At 44.2% G+C, this 10672-nt stretch overlaps 1 long non-coding RNA gene across 1 annotated transcript; it reads right to left on the reverse strand.

Moving 5' to 3' along the window:
- Positions 1-357: 357 nt before the first annotated feature.
- LOC148222413 (uncharacterized) lies at positions 358-5099 on the reverse strand. The gene is made up of 3 exons (XR_015806170.1): positions 3873-5099; positions 2775-3526; positions 358-1308 (listed from the first exon to the last, which is right to left on the reverse strand). It is a non-coding gene; the product is annotated as an uncharacterized LOC148222413 (long non-coding RNA).
- Between the last annotated feature and the right edge of the window lie 5573 nt (positions 5100-10672).

Raw genomic sequence — 10672 nt, forward strand, 5'->3', positions numbered from 1 at the left:
ATTCAACAATAAGTCTCAAAGGAGGATCAAGATCACTTTGGCTTTCCATCAATTTGATACTGACGCCTCTCCAGTTAAATAACTCGAGTGTGAGGAGAGCCAAAGGGACCAGGGATGCATCCCAGCACACACAGCTCTGAATCTGAGTCTTCCTGAAAACAACTGATGTCAGTAGACTTCACATCACCTCCCAAAGGATGTACCAGGGAGGGTAAAGCCTCTGTTTTCACCTGCTGTAAATCAGAATGCCACGCTGACTTTGCTGGAGTGAGGCTGATCTTGACTATCTGAGAAGACACCATGAGAAGAGTCTGTTGTTATTTCTTATTTTTATTAGATTTCAAATCGGTGTGTGGAAAAGGGCTTGTTAGTCAGTGTTTGCCGAATGGAATACTTCATGACAGCACTAATTAAAATAAATGAAACTTGACTTTTCAAGATGATGCTTTTTTATAGCAAAGAACAGTAGTTTGGAAACATCTTTAATTGCAAAATACTTTCTCTGGTTGTTTACTTAAAATTGTCTCCCATTTCAGAGCTGCACCAGTGTTTCTGGATGCACACTTTGATTTCAACATTTTACATTACATTATCAAGTTAATCTCCCCAAGTCATTAACCCCCAGCAGGAAAGATTTTTAATTATGTAGATTCACCAAGTGTTTTTCAAGAACTGTATTATTTCCCTGAGTTCAACCCTAATGTACTGTGGGGAGAGGGAGGGCACTGTCCTACACTTGATTTCATGAAACATCATCCTGAAAGAGGCCTCCTAACATGCAGCAGATTACAGCAAATATATCTTATCCACAACAGAAAACAGTTAATGTCCTGGAGAACCCCTACCTTCCTGGGAAGGAGTGCTGATGTGCATAAAGATAATTTAGACCAAATGGAACCTGTTTTTCCCCTATAACATAAACCAGTTTTATTCTAGTGTATCAGAGTTCTGATTTCCATCTCAGGATGTGGGCTCTGAATCAGGCTGAAGCTGAAAAAAAGTGTTTATGATGGTTAGTCCTGCTCTTCTACAGGTTAGAAAGCACATAAAACGAAAAGTAACATTGAATCCCACTCCCTAACACCGTGGGGGAAACAAAGAGTTGGGGAGATGATGGAGTAAGGACAGTGCATTAATTTTTCATAATTAGCACTATTAATAAACGTTGGTTTGAGCCCTCCCCCAGTGCCTTCCCTCCCTTGCTGGGCCCCCACGGTGGGCACGGAGGTGTGGGCAGCCTTGCTCGGAGTGCCAGCAGGGACTCAGCAGCTCTCTCCGGGCTGGAGTGATGCGTGGAAAGGCTTCTCTCTGCGGGACACAAACATTGGTGTCTCAAGAGCTGGAAAAACCAGTGAGTCACAACTGGCAGAACACCATAAAATTGTCCTGATTTGCTCACCCAGATCCCTATTAAAAGATGAGCAGCAGCTGAGAGGAAATGATTGCACGAAAATGTGGTGTTCTCTCTGTTGATGTCACTGGTGGGCTGAGGAGCAAAGGATTCATGATACCCTCAGACTTATACAGGATGATAAATGGTGACAATAATCCTACAGGAAGGGAAACATTTGAAGTGCCAGGGCTTGTCCTCCAAAACAGATGACACCAAATTCTTCTGGCTTGTGCAGCCAAGCTCCAAACACAAAAGAGAAATGAAGCATTTTGGAGAGGCGAGTGCATTTCGATTTCATGTGGGAGACATGTCCCAGTCCTGGTGCTCGGAGCCACAGAGATGTCAAAGCACAACTGGGAGCAGTGAAGCTTTTTGTGGGCAGCTGACTTTACTGTGAGAGTGCCCAGAGAACTGAAATGGTTCCCTCTATGAGAGATCACTGTGGGGGAGTCCCAAAAATGTATTGACAGGTGTGTCAGTATTTTACACAGTACAACGTGCCAAGAAAGCTTTGCAAACCACTCCTGTGGTTTGTTTTCTGGTACCTGCCTTGTGTATCTCCTTCTGTCCTTGCTCCTTCAGAAGGGAGATAAGAAACAATGGAATAACTGATAGTTCAGGACTGAATTAACAAGTCTGAATATTTTTGCAGGTACATGTGGTCGGTGTAGTACAATATAGATATCAAGTTATGTCTTTGAATGCAGTGAGTCAGTGCAAAACCAACAATTAGGCATTTTCCCTCTGAAACAGCTTTTATTCTCTCTATTCTGTAGTGATCCAGATCCATAAACCCCCAAGTTTATAAAAATTTTATAGCAGAACTACAGCTCAATTGCTACAGTTCATATTTCTACATTGAAAATTGTGTGCAGACAGTAGTGGGAAACACGTGGTAGCTTTTACAAGTGTAAAAGCCTCTTCCATGGCTATTTTTATCACAGGAAGTTCATTTCAAGTTTTATTTTCTTTATTCTTGTACCTGAAGCCTATGGAATCTCTAATCTGTCAGGCTGTGTGATGTTTCACCCAGTGTTTCACACTGCTGTATCAAAGTTAGTAACAGCATCTCTATCTACTGCTACAGACATCATTATTTATTTGCCCTGTGCTGCACTCAGAGGTCCCAGGTGCAATCAGAGCTATCACTGGGCCTGTACCTAATTTAAACTTCAGTCTAATACCAGACAACCGCAGTCCTGCCCCTGTAAAAGTGTGCTCTCTGATCATGGGAGCAGACTTAAACCCAGCAGCTCTTCAACACATTTCTGGCTTGGTTCACATCTTCCTTGCATTTCAAATTGGCCAGGACCTTACCAAAGACAAATTTGACACCGCTGAGAGGAAAACATGCTGTGCCTCTCCTCTCCACTTTCCTTACCTGCCTGCTGCTCTTCCCAGAGCTGCGGGTGCTGCTCAAACAGATCACTGTGGAACGTGGCATGGAAGAAAAGGGAGAGAAGAACTAAATCAGCTTGCAGGACCTGCTCAGTGCAAAGGCTGAGGATTTGCTGTCACTGCTGGGTTGTGGCAGGGATGGGCTGAAGCATCCATAAGCTTTTCTCCTGGGAGATCTTTGGAGACAGCACAGTCTGGCCTTGGCCAAACGTCATTGAGTGTCTGCATATGGGAAGAACTCATCTAATTTAGAGAGCACAAAAAATGCAATGTATGTGTAGTGGCATGAGGCAACTTTGCCTGATGGTCTGGCCTGATCCTCCTGAGGGTATTTAGGGAGATTGGTGGATGTTTTTTGGGTGTGCAAGCTTTATAACAGGGTCAGCAGGAATGGAGAGGCTTCGAGAGGTCAGGTCAGGAAAAAGCAGTTGCTTGGATATACTTTGTGTATTTGACATAAATGAGGTAAAGACTGCATACCTAATGGCAAAAAAAACCCAAAAAAACCCAAACAAAAAAAACCAAACCAAAAACCCAAACCAAAACCAAAATAAAAAACAAAGCTTGAACCCACTATCCTTTAGAACTGGTATAAATCAGGAATAGCTTGGAAATCAGCAGTCTGAATCTTCAGCTATTACCAGTCTTCCTGGGGTTTAAATGAAGTTGGAGGAGCTCTGCTGGTTTACAGGAGCTGAAGATACGTCCTGATGGAATCACACAAGCATGAATATACTGTAAGGCAAAAGAGAATTAGGCCCATTATTTTTAAAAAAGCAAAGCTTGATTAAGGATGTTCAGTATAGGTGTGGAAAAAAAGAGCACTGTCACGCCTCACTAACTTTGCTGTTCTGCTGAAACATTACTACCAGGGAGGTATTACAGTGCCCTGGGATTTTCTTAAAAGCCAATCAAGGCAGCGTGGTTTGGGGGAGGAGAGGGGGGAGCAGCACTTTTGTCAGTGCTAATTGCAGGCGTTAATAGGAGCTAAGGCACAGAACTGCCTGGCACTCGGCACAAGCTGGAAGCACAAGTGCACTTGGCTTTATGGGTGCAGACACACAGAGATAATTCCACTCACAGAATGGAGAGGCAGGATCTGAGCTTGAGGGCAGACGGGCTGATCACTCCCCGTGTGATCAGTCAGAGGTTCAAGAACTGCAATGAAGCGAGGGGGAAGCTCAGAAGGCTTTTCTTGAGATTGAAACAATTAATGCAAATGCCTCCGAGGCTTGGTTCTCACTTTTGGGAAATGCAGAGCAAGAGCTTTATTATTTTTAAATGAATTGGATAAAACTTGAAGGCTAAGTCCTCGGCAGAGTTGCATCAGCAGATATTTAACAGCAAACCACAATGTTGACGTTGCAAATTGGGAATGTGCTGGAAAAAAACGTTGGGTCTGGTCCTATAGAAAAAAAAACCCACATAAAGAGCTGTAGAAGACTGCAGCCTGCTGGGACCTGGCAGCAGCATCAATGCCATGAACATGCAGGGACTCTTACAGGACAGTCACTGGGGTGGGCTGGATCACAAAAATTCGGTGCAGGGTCACTGTTAGCACCTGTCACTGCCAGAGAGGAGGTACCAGACGTGTCCCACACCAGCACTTCACTTCAAAGGTCCTAGAGTAATTTTCTTAGTCATGTTCCTCATCAGAGAGCTTCACTGGTCGACTTCACACCATCCAAAGTACCCTTGTGCTATCAGAGACGTTCAAGCACTTGAAGTTGATTCCTCTTTTTTTTTTTGTTTCTTTGATTTCTATGTCTTTCTCTTGAGTGACAGCTCCCCCATAAATGTACAAATGAGATCAATGTAGAATCTGACCACTGACATTAGCAGGACCTCTACTTGAATTCCCCCTTTTAGCAGTGTAGAGCAAACAGATCAAACAGCCTTTTAGATATGGTATTTTATGTTACTTACCTCATCTTCTCTTGCTCTTGTTTCTATGAAATATTTTTTAATATTGAAAGATTCTCCTACAATGTAAAAGTTTATTAGAGGCCAGTGCCTCATGGCACCCTTGCATCCACCTTCCCCCTTCCTCTTATGCAGCTCCTCAGGCTTCCACATCTTCTGTCTCTCTTCATCATTTCTGGATAGAGAAAATACAGTCAGAATATTCAGAATATCACAGGTCCCCGTCTCCGGGAAACCAGGCACTGCAGCTGCCAGGGATTTCAGCTAACACCACCGAGCTCCTGAAAAGTCAAGTGTCTTCAGGAGGGGCAGACATCTGCTGCCATCCCCATATTTTTTCCTCTCTTCAGATTAACTATCTCTGTCCCTCTGCACAATTTGCTTGCTAGAGAGAAAGCTGGATTAAAGGTGTTTTACATTACCACTCTTGCAATGGGAACAGAAAAGAAAAAAAAAAAAAGGGCTTAATATAGCCTGAGAAACAAAGACAACAGCATGGGGAAGAAAGAAAGCACAGGTGTAATTTCTGGGCACAGTGAGAAGCCTTTTAAAAGCCCTTCAATGAGTAGTGTGTACATGTTTACCACCACTGCAGCTGACATATAGCCACAGGAGCACTGCACTACAGGGATCAAATGAGAACTTGTGGAGGGCTATTGAACACCAGGAATTTTCACAGTAAGGCAGAACAAAATTATTCAGCACTAGGGGGTTCTCTAATTTTGGTACACTTGGAAAATAAAGCAGTGCCTTTGTCCAGGACTAATATTTGCTCACCAATGGCCAAATCCATCCGTTGCTTTTCTTAGCTGTGACCTGGGATATGTAGGCTAGCATTTGACATTTGGGCTGTTCAAGGAAATATGCAGAAATACTCACTCAAGGCTTGCTAGAGGACTTTTTTTTGATTCTATTTTGGTTGCTTTGCGTACCTAACTTCTCCGAATAGTCCCAGGGCTTACACTTTGGCATATATTTAAAAATGTAAATAGATTTTCAAGGCTAGCACTGAGCCTCAGGGAGTCTCCAGTGGGATAAACAACCGAGCTGGTGAAACCCTTGAAATATTTGCTGGGAGAGCAGGGGAAAACCCTCCTGAGATGCCAGCAGCTCCAGCCATGGCTGCAAGGCCATTCTGCCTCAGATTTCACTGTGCTCAATGACAAACACTGCCATGGCACAACTTTGCAGCCAAGCACAGATTTCAGGGAGGAAAATCCCAGTCACTCCTCCATCACTTGCATTTTGCAGTGGGCTGGGACTTTTTGCTCAACTTTTTGCCCAATGCCTTGTAGGGTTCCATCCTGTAAGGGCTGAGGCTGCTGCCAGCGGTGCCATTGATTGGAAAGGCTGCAGCAAGATGCCTCACAAGATGATCCCATTTTTATGGCTGAAATTACACTATCTACAGCCATTAAGTACCTTTTTCTCCTCATTAAATTTTGATCGTTTCCTCTGATAAAATATGGCTCTGGAAGATTGCTGTTCCAGGTTCCAGCTTTTGCCTTGCTCCTGAGGTGAAGGTTTTAAAGGTGCAATCCTGCAAATTACTCCCCTAGTAAGGATTTTTATGCAAATCGTCCTGTTAACTTTACACAAGAAAGAGTTTGCTGGATCATGCCATTATCCCTAGGCTTACAATGGAAACACAACTGACCTTTAGCTGTAATGAGCACCAGTAAAAAAAAAAGTGACAAAATTGCCTGGATCTTTTCGAGCTGATACAAGCTGTGCTGTGTTCTGGTAGGGGACAGAGCAGGCTGAAGGAGTTAAGTCATTTCACGGTGTTAGATAACAGCTAATTGACAGCAGATATAATGCATGTTGATAACCAAATGTAATTCAGCAGCTAAGAATGAAAGAGCCCAAATATCTGCTAAACCAAGCTGTATGGGAGTTATTATAGGAATGTTCCCAAAGCTTTTGCACAGCTGCAGCAAAAAAACTGCAGAAAAACCAAAAAAGCCCAAACCAAAATCAAAAAACAAAACAGAAGAACCCCCAAACTCCCCCAAACCTCCACAACCCTAAACCTGTGATATAATACAAAAGAAAGAGGACTCAAAACAGATGGTGCAGTTGGTGTGGAAGGTGCCACCTCAAGTGTGGCCCGTTGAGTGCCCAGTGTGCAGCAGGTGATGAGAAATGGAGCTGAGCACAGGAGCTGTGGCACTGCCTGGTGGGATTACAGGCAGGATGGGCTCCTTGTGTGTGAGAAGTGGGCTGAAAGATTGCTGATATTTTACTCAATTCAGTTCAGGTCCCCAGAGCTGTTGGGCAGGTTACCAGCACTGGAGAAGATGGTTCAGGGTACAAGTGGGTTGTCACACCAATAGGTCTTGGACAGACCTTGACATCATCTACCTCTTGGTGCTTTTCTCCCATTTTAGCCCAAGGAGGCTGTGGAAAAAGCAACATCCAAAGTCAACATCTCTCAATCCACAGCATTAAACAAGCAGTGCCCCTGCCAGCAGCTGCCATGGCTCCCTCTCCCCTCACATCACCAGGCATTGGTGTTATTAATGCAAACATTTGCCATCACTGTGCAGCTATAACAGAAACAGATCAGCACCACCACGGCCATTCCACACTTCCCTTTGCTTCATTTCCACTTCATTTCTCTCCCTGCTTGTGCCTGCCCATGACTCCACTCCATCACTCACCCAGGGTCTCTCCATTTCCCCTGCACTGTTCTCTCCCTTCCTTCCCTCATCTCCTCCTTGTCCTTTGCCACCCCATTTTACAAGAGGCTTTTTAAAATTCATTCCCTAGCTTTTACCTTTTCTTGCTGTCTTCTTTCTTTCCTTCCACTCTCTGATGGTATTTTTGATGCCTTCCCCTTGCCTCTCTTTTATTGCCCGGCTGCATTGCCTATTGTATTATTTGCCATTATCTCCAAATATATTTTGATATATTTCCCCCCTTTTTCGAGCCTGGATTCTTGTTCCCTTAAAGGCACCAGAAAGCACTAAGGGTTAGAAAGGGGAACTGAAAAGCATTCCAGTAGTTTTCCATCAGCCTGTGTATAAAGCACTTCTTTTTCCACTTGATGAGAAAGCAGTAATCAGGTTCCCTCTGCATCGAGCTCTTTTACACAAAGAGGTTGCTGCAAAAAGAAACCAAATAGATTTCTACCTGGCCTCCCCCTTATCTCTGCCTCGAAGGCTGGTGAACTCACAGCCTTTTTGCTTGCTGTGGCTGCTGCTGCCATGCAGAGCACACACAAGGTCGAGGGGGATGAGCTTTGGCTCAGTGGTGCAGGTCACGGCTGAGATTGTGGATTGGGCCCTGCAATTGATTTCCCACCTGGAGGATTTAAAGCCTTGGTGCAATAGCAGGGAGAGGAGATCTCCAACTCTGCAACAGCTGAAATGGGGTCAAAATGGAAGGTAAAGGGAGAAATGCTAAAAGTAAGCTTTGATCTCCAGATTAAACATCACCCAGTCCCTCAGGTTCCCACCCTCCTCCCTGTAACCACAGGGTTGAAAAACGCTGGTATGTGTGCAGAGGAAGGTTCTACTCTAAGGTGGCATGGGCTGAAATGCAGCTTTCAATCTGTTAAATACAATGTGCTCCCCTCCTCAGCTTTGTCTCTACCAGCAAAAATCAGAGCAACCTGCAGGCACCTCTTGCTGCTCCCACCAGGTGTGTCCCCAGCTCTTCCCTGCTGCACCAGGACCTGCTCTCAGCAGAACCCTTCCCTGCAGCACAGAGCTCCTCATTGGAGGGGCTGGGTCTGTCAGAGCCCACCAGATTTGGCACAGACCAGCATATCCCACAGATGAGGGGCCAGGAGCAGAGGCTGCCCTAGTACGGGTCTTTCCAGTCCCTATAACAAAGGGGTTGGGGTCCCAGGGGTGTCCAGTTTCCCCTTGAACCACCCCACACACTGAGCAGGTGCAGGGGCTGTGGTGCCCCCAGTGAGCTGGGCGCTGCATCAGTGCCATAAGCATTTCTGCAAGTTCAGAAGAAGATGAAACAAAACACAGTCCTGAAATTATGCCTAATAAAGCAAAGGGAAAATGAGAACATACAGCCAGAAGGTGAAAGGCCCATTATAACAAATTTGGTCTCCTGTTTTTCTTTAAAATATAATTTCAGTCAAATGGATCTTATTTGCACGGTTGCAATTGTCACTCCATCTCTTTTCTGCAGCCACACAATACTTTTATCTCTGATGAGAAAATTCTGTAACTGCCTTTGTCTCATTCTCTACCTTCTCTACAGTCCTCTGCTTTCTTCTCCAGCACCAAATAAAATAAAATAAAATAAATATGAGTCCCTCATCTAAGGCGCACAACCAGAGATTTAACGTTGACAATGTGCTTTGTCACTTTGGCTCTGGAAAAGGCTTACAAAAGCTTTATTAACAGGCTCATTAGCACGGCCTGATTTACTTCTGCAGACTTTACTCTTTTACTAGTTTCCAGGAGCATCAGCATCAGTTGCAGGGCTAATGAATTCACTCAGATTTGCATGCTAATGAAACTCCCATGACTCTCTGTGCTCCCGACTTCAAATCGATCTTTGCTGTTGCTTGAGGAATATTAATAGAAATAAAAGTAAAGGGGAGCACCAGGCATTGCAGTTGGACTTGCTGTAATGCAAGGCTGCTGTGCAATTCACATTTCATACATTACACTGTTTTAGATCTCGTTTCTTTCATGCCTTATTGACTCTAGCTGCACAGGAGACAGCACCTTTAGAAAATTCCTGGAACAGGGGTTGGCCAGGGACTCAAGGGGCTATTTAGGAAAATTGTGCTTGAGGTCTCAATAAATGAATTGGTTACCAGGAAGTGCTGCCATGCACCAGTGCAGTTCCAGGTATTTTTCCCCATTCATGTGGATCCCATTTTTCATTGACAGAAAGGGAAAACCTTCTGAGCTCAGTTTCCTGCTGCCTGCGTGTGCAGTGCTTCACACAAAAATGGGGTGAAGGAGCTCCCCTTAACCAGACCTTAACTCAGCTGGGTGAGAGGCCTGATCCAGGGGATCTCTGGCTCAGGAATGGAGCTGCAGAAGGGAGCAGGGACATCTCCAGTGACAGCACAATGAGGGGACCAGTACCAAATTTATTCCTCATGTTCTGGAAACCATTGGGAACCATTTCCCCAGAGGTATCAATTCATTGCACTGCAGCTGCCAATATAGAAATTCATATATTTATATCATCCTGGAGCATAATGATTGCCATTTCACAGGCTGAAAATCAGTTTGTCAGTTTGAATGCCTTCTGAACGGGGACTGCTTTGTTTTGGGCTGTTGTGAGAAAAGCAAAAGGGATTTGGAAGTGCAAGGAAGGATTCAGAGCCCCAAATCCTCTGCTCTGGTAGGTCTGTAGGAAGCCTTCCCCACAGGAGCTCACTAACAGACCCAACCAAAACAAACAGCTCAGCGATGCTGCTCTGTTAATTGGAGATGTTACTCTCTCACTCCCGCTTCAATTTGAGCAATGATGAATGCTGGTAGTTGACTGAAGCCCTAGAAAGAAATCCCATTGTGCAATCGTGTTTTTACAAGAATATTTTTGGCTTCTGAAAGTGCACTTAACACATCCAAATTAATGGAAAAGAGGATTCTTCACTGAGCAGCCTCCCGTGCCTGCTCTTCTTAATTTGATACAATAGCAGAGCGTACATTGAGATTAAAATGCTCTTTTGGATGCTCAATGGCAAGAAATTATTCAGCAAAAAACCAGGGCACCATTTTAGTGATATCTCTTGTGAGTGAAGATAATCAAAGAGCTCCATTTTCCTTGCTGCAAAAATAACACAATTCCTACATTCTTTTTTTTTTTTTTTTTCTTTCCCAAACAGAAGTAAAGAAAATTAAATAAAATGTAAAGCAAGCTGCGGACTAATTATCCTTTTCTAAATGAATTCATATTGTAAAATAGCCTATTGAATGCATAATGAGCATCATTACCACCAAGAGGAGGGGAGCAGGGCGGTCATCC

The sequence above is a fragment of the Sturnus vulgaris genome, chromosome 12, assembly GCF_052056855.1.
Source record: "Sturnus vulgaris isolate bStuVul1 chromosome 12, bStuVul1.hap1, whole genome shotgun sequence".
Taxonomy (NCBI): domain Eukaryota; kingdom Metazoa; phylum Chordata; class Aves; order Passeriformes; family Sturnidae; genus Sturnus; species Sturnus vulgaris.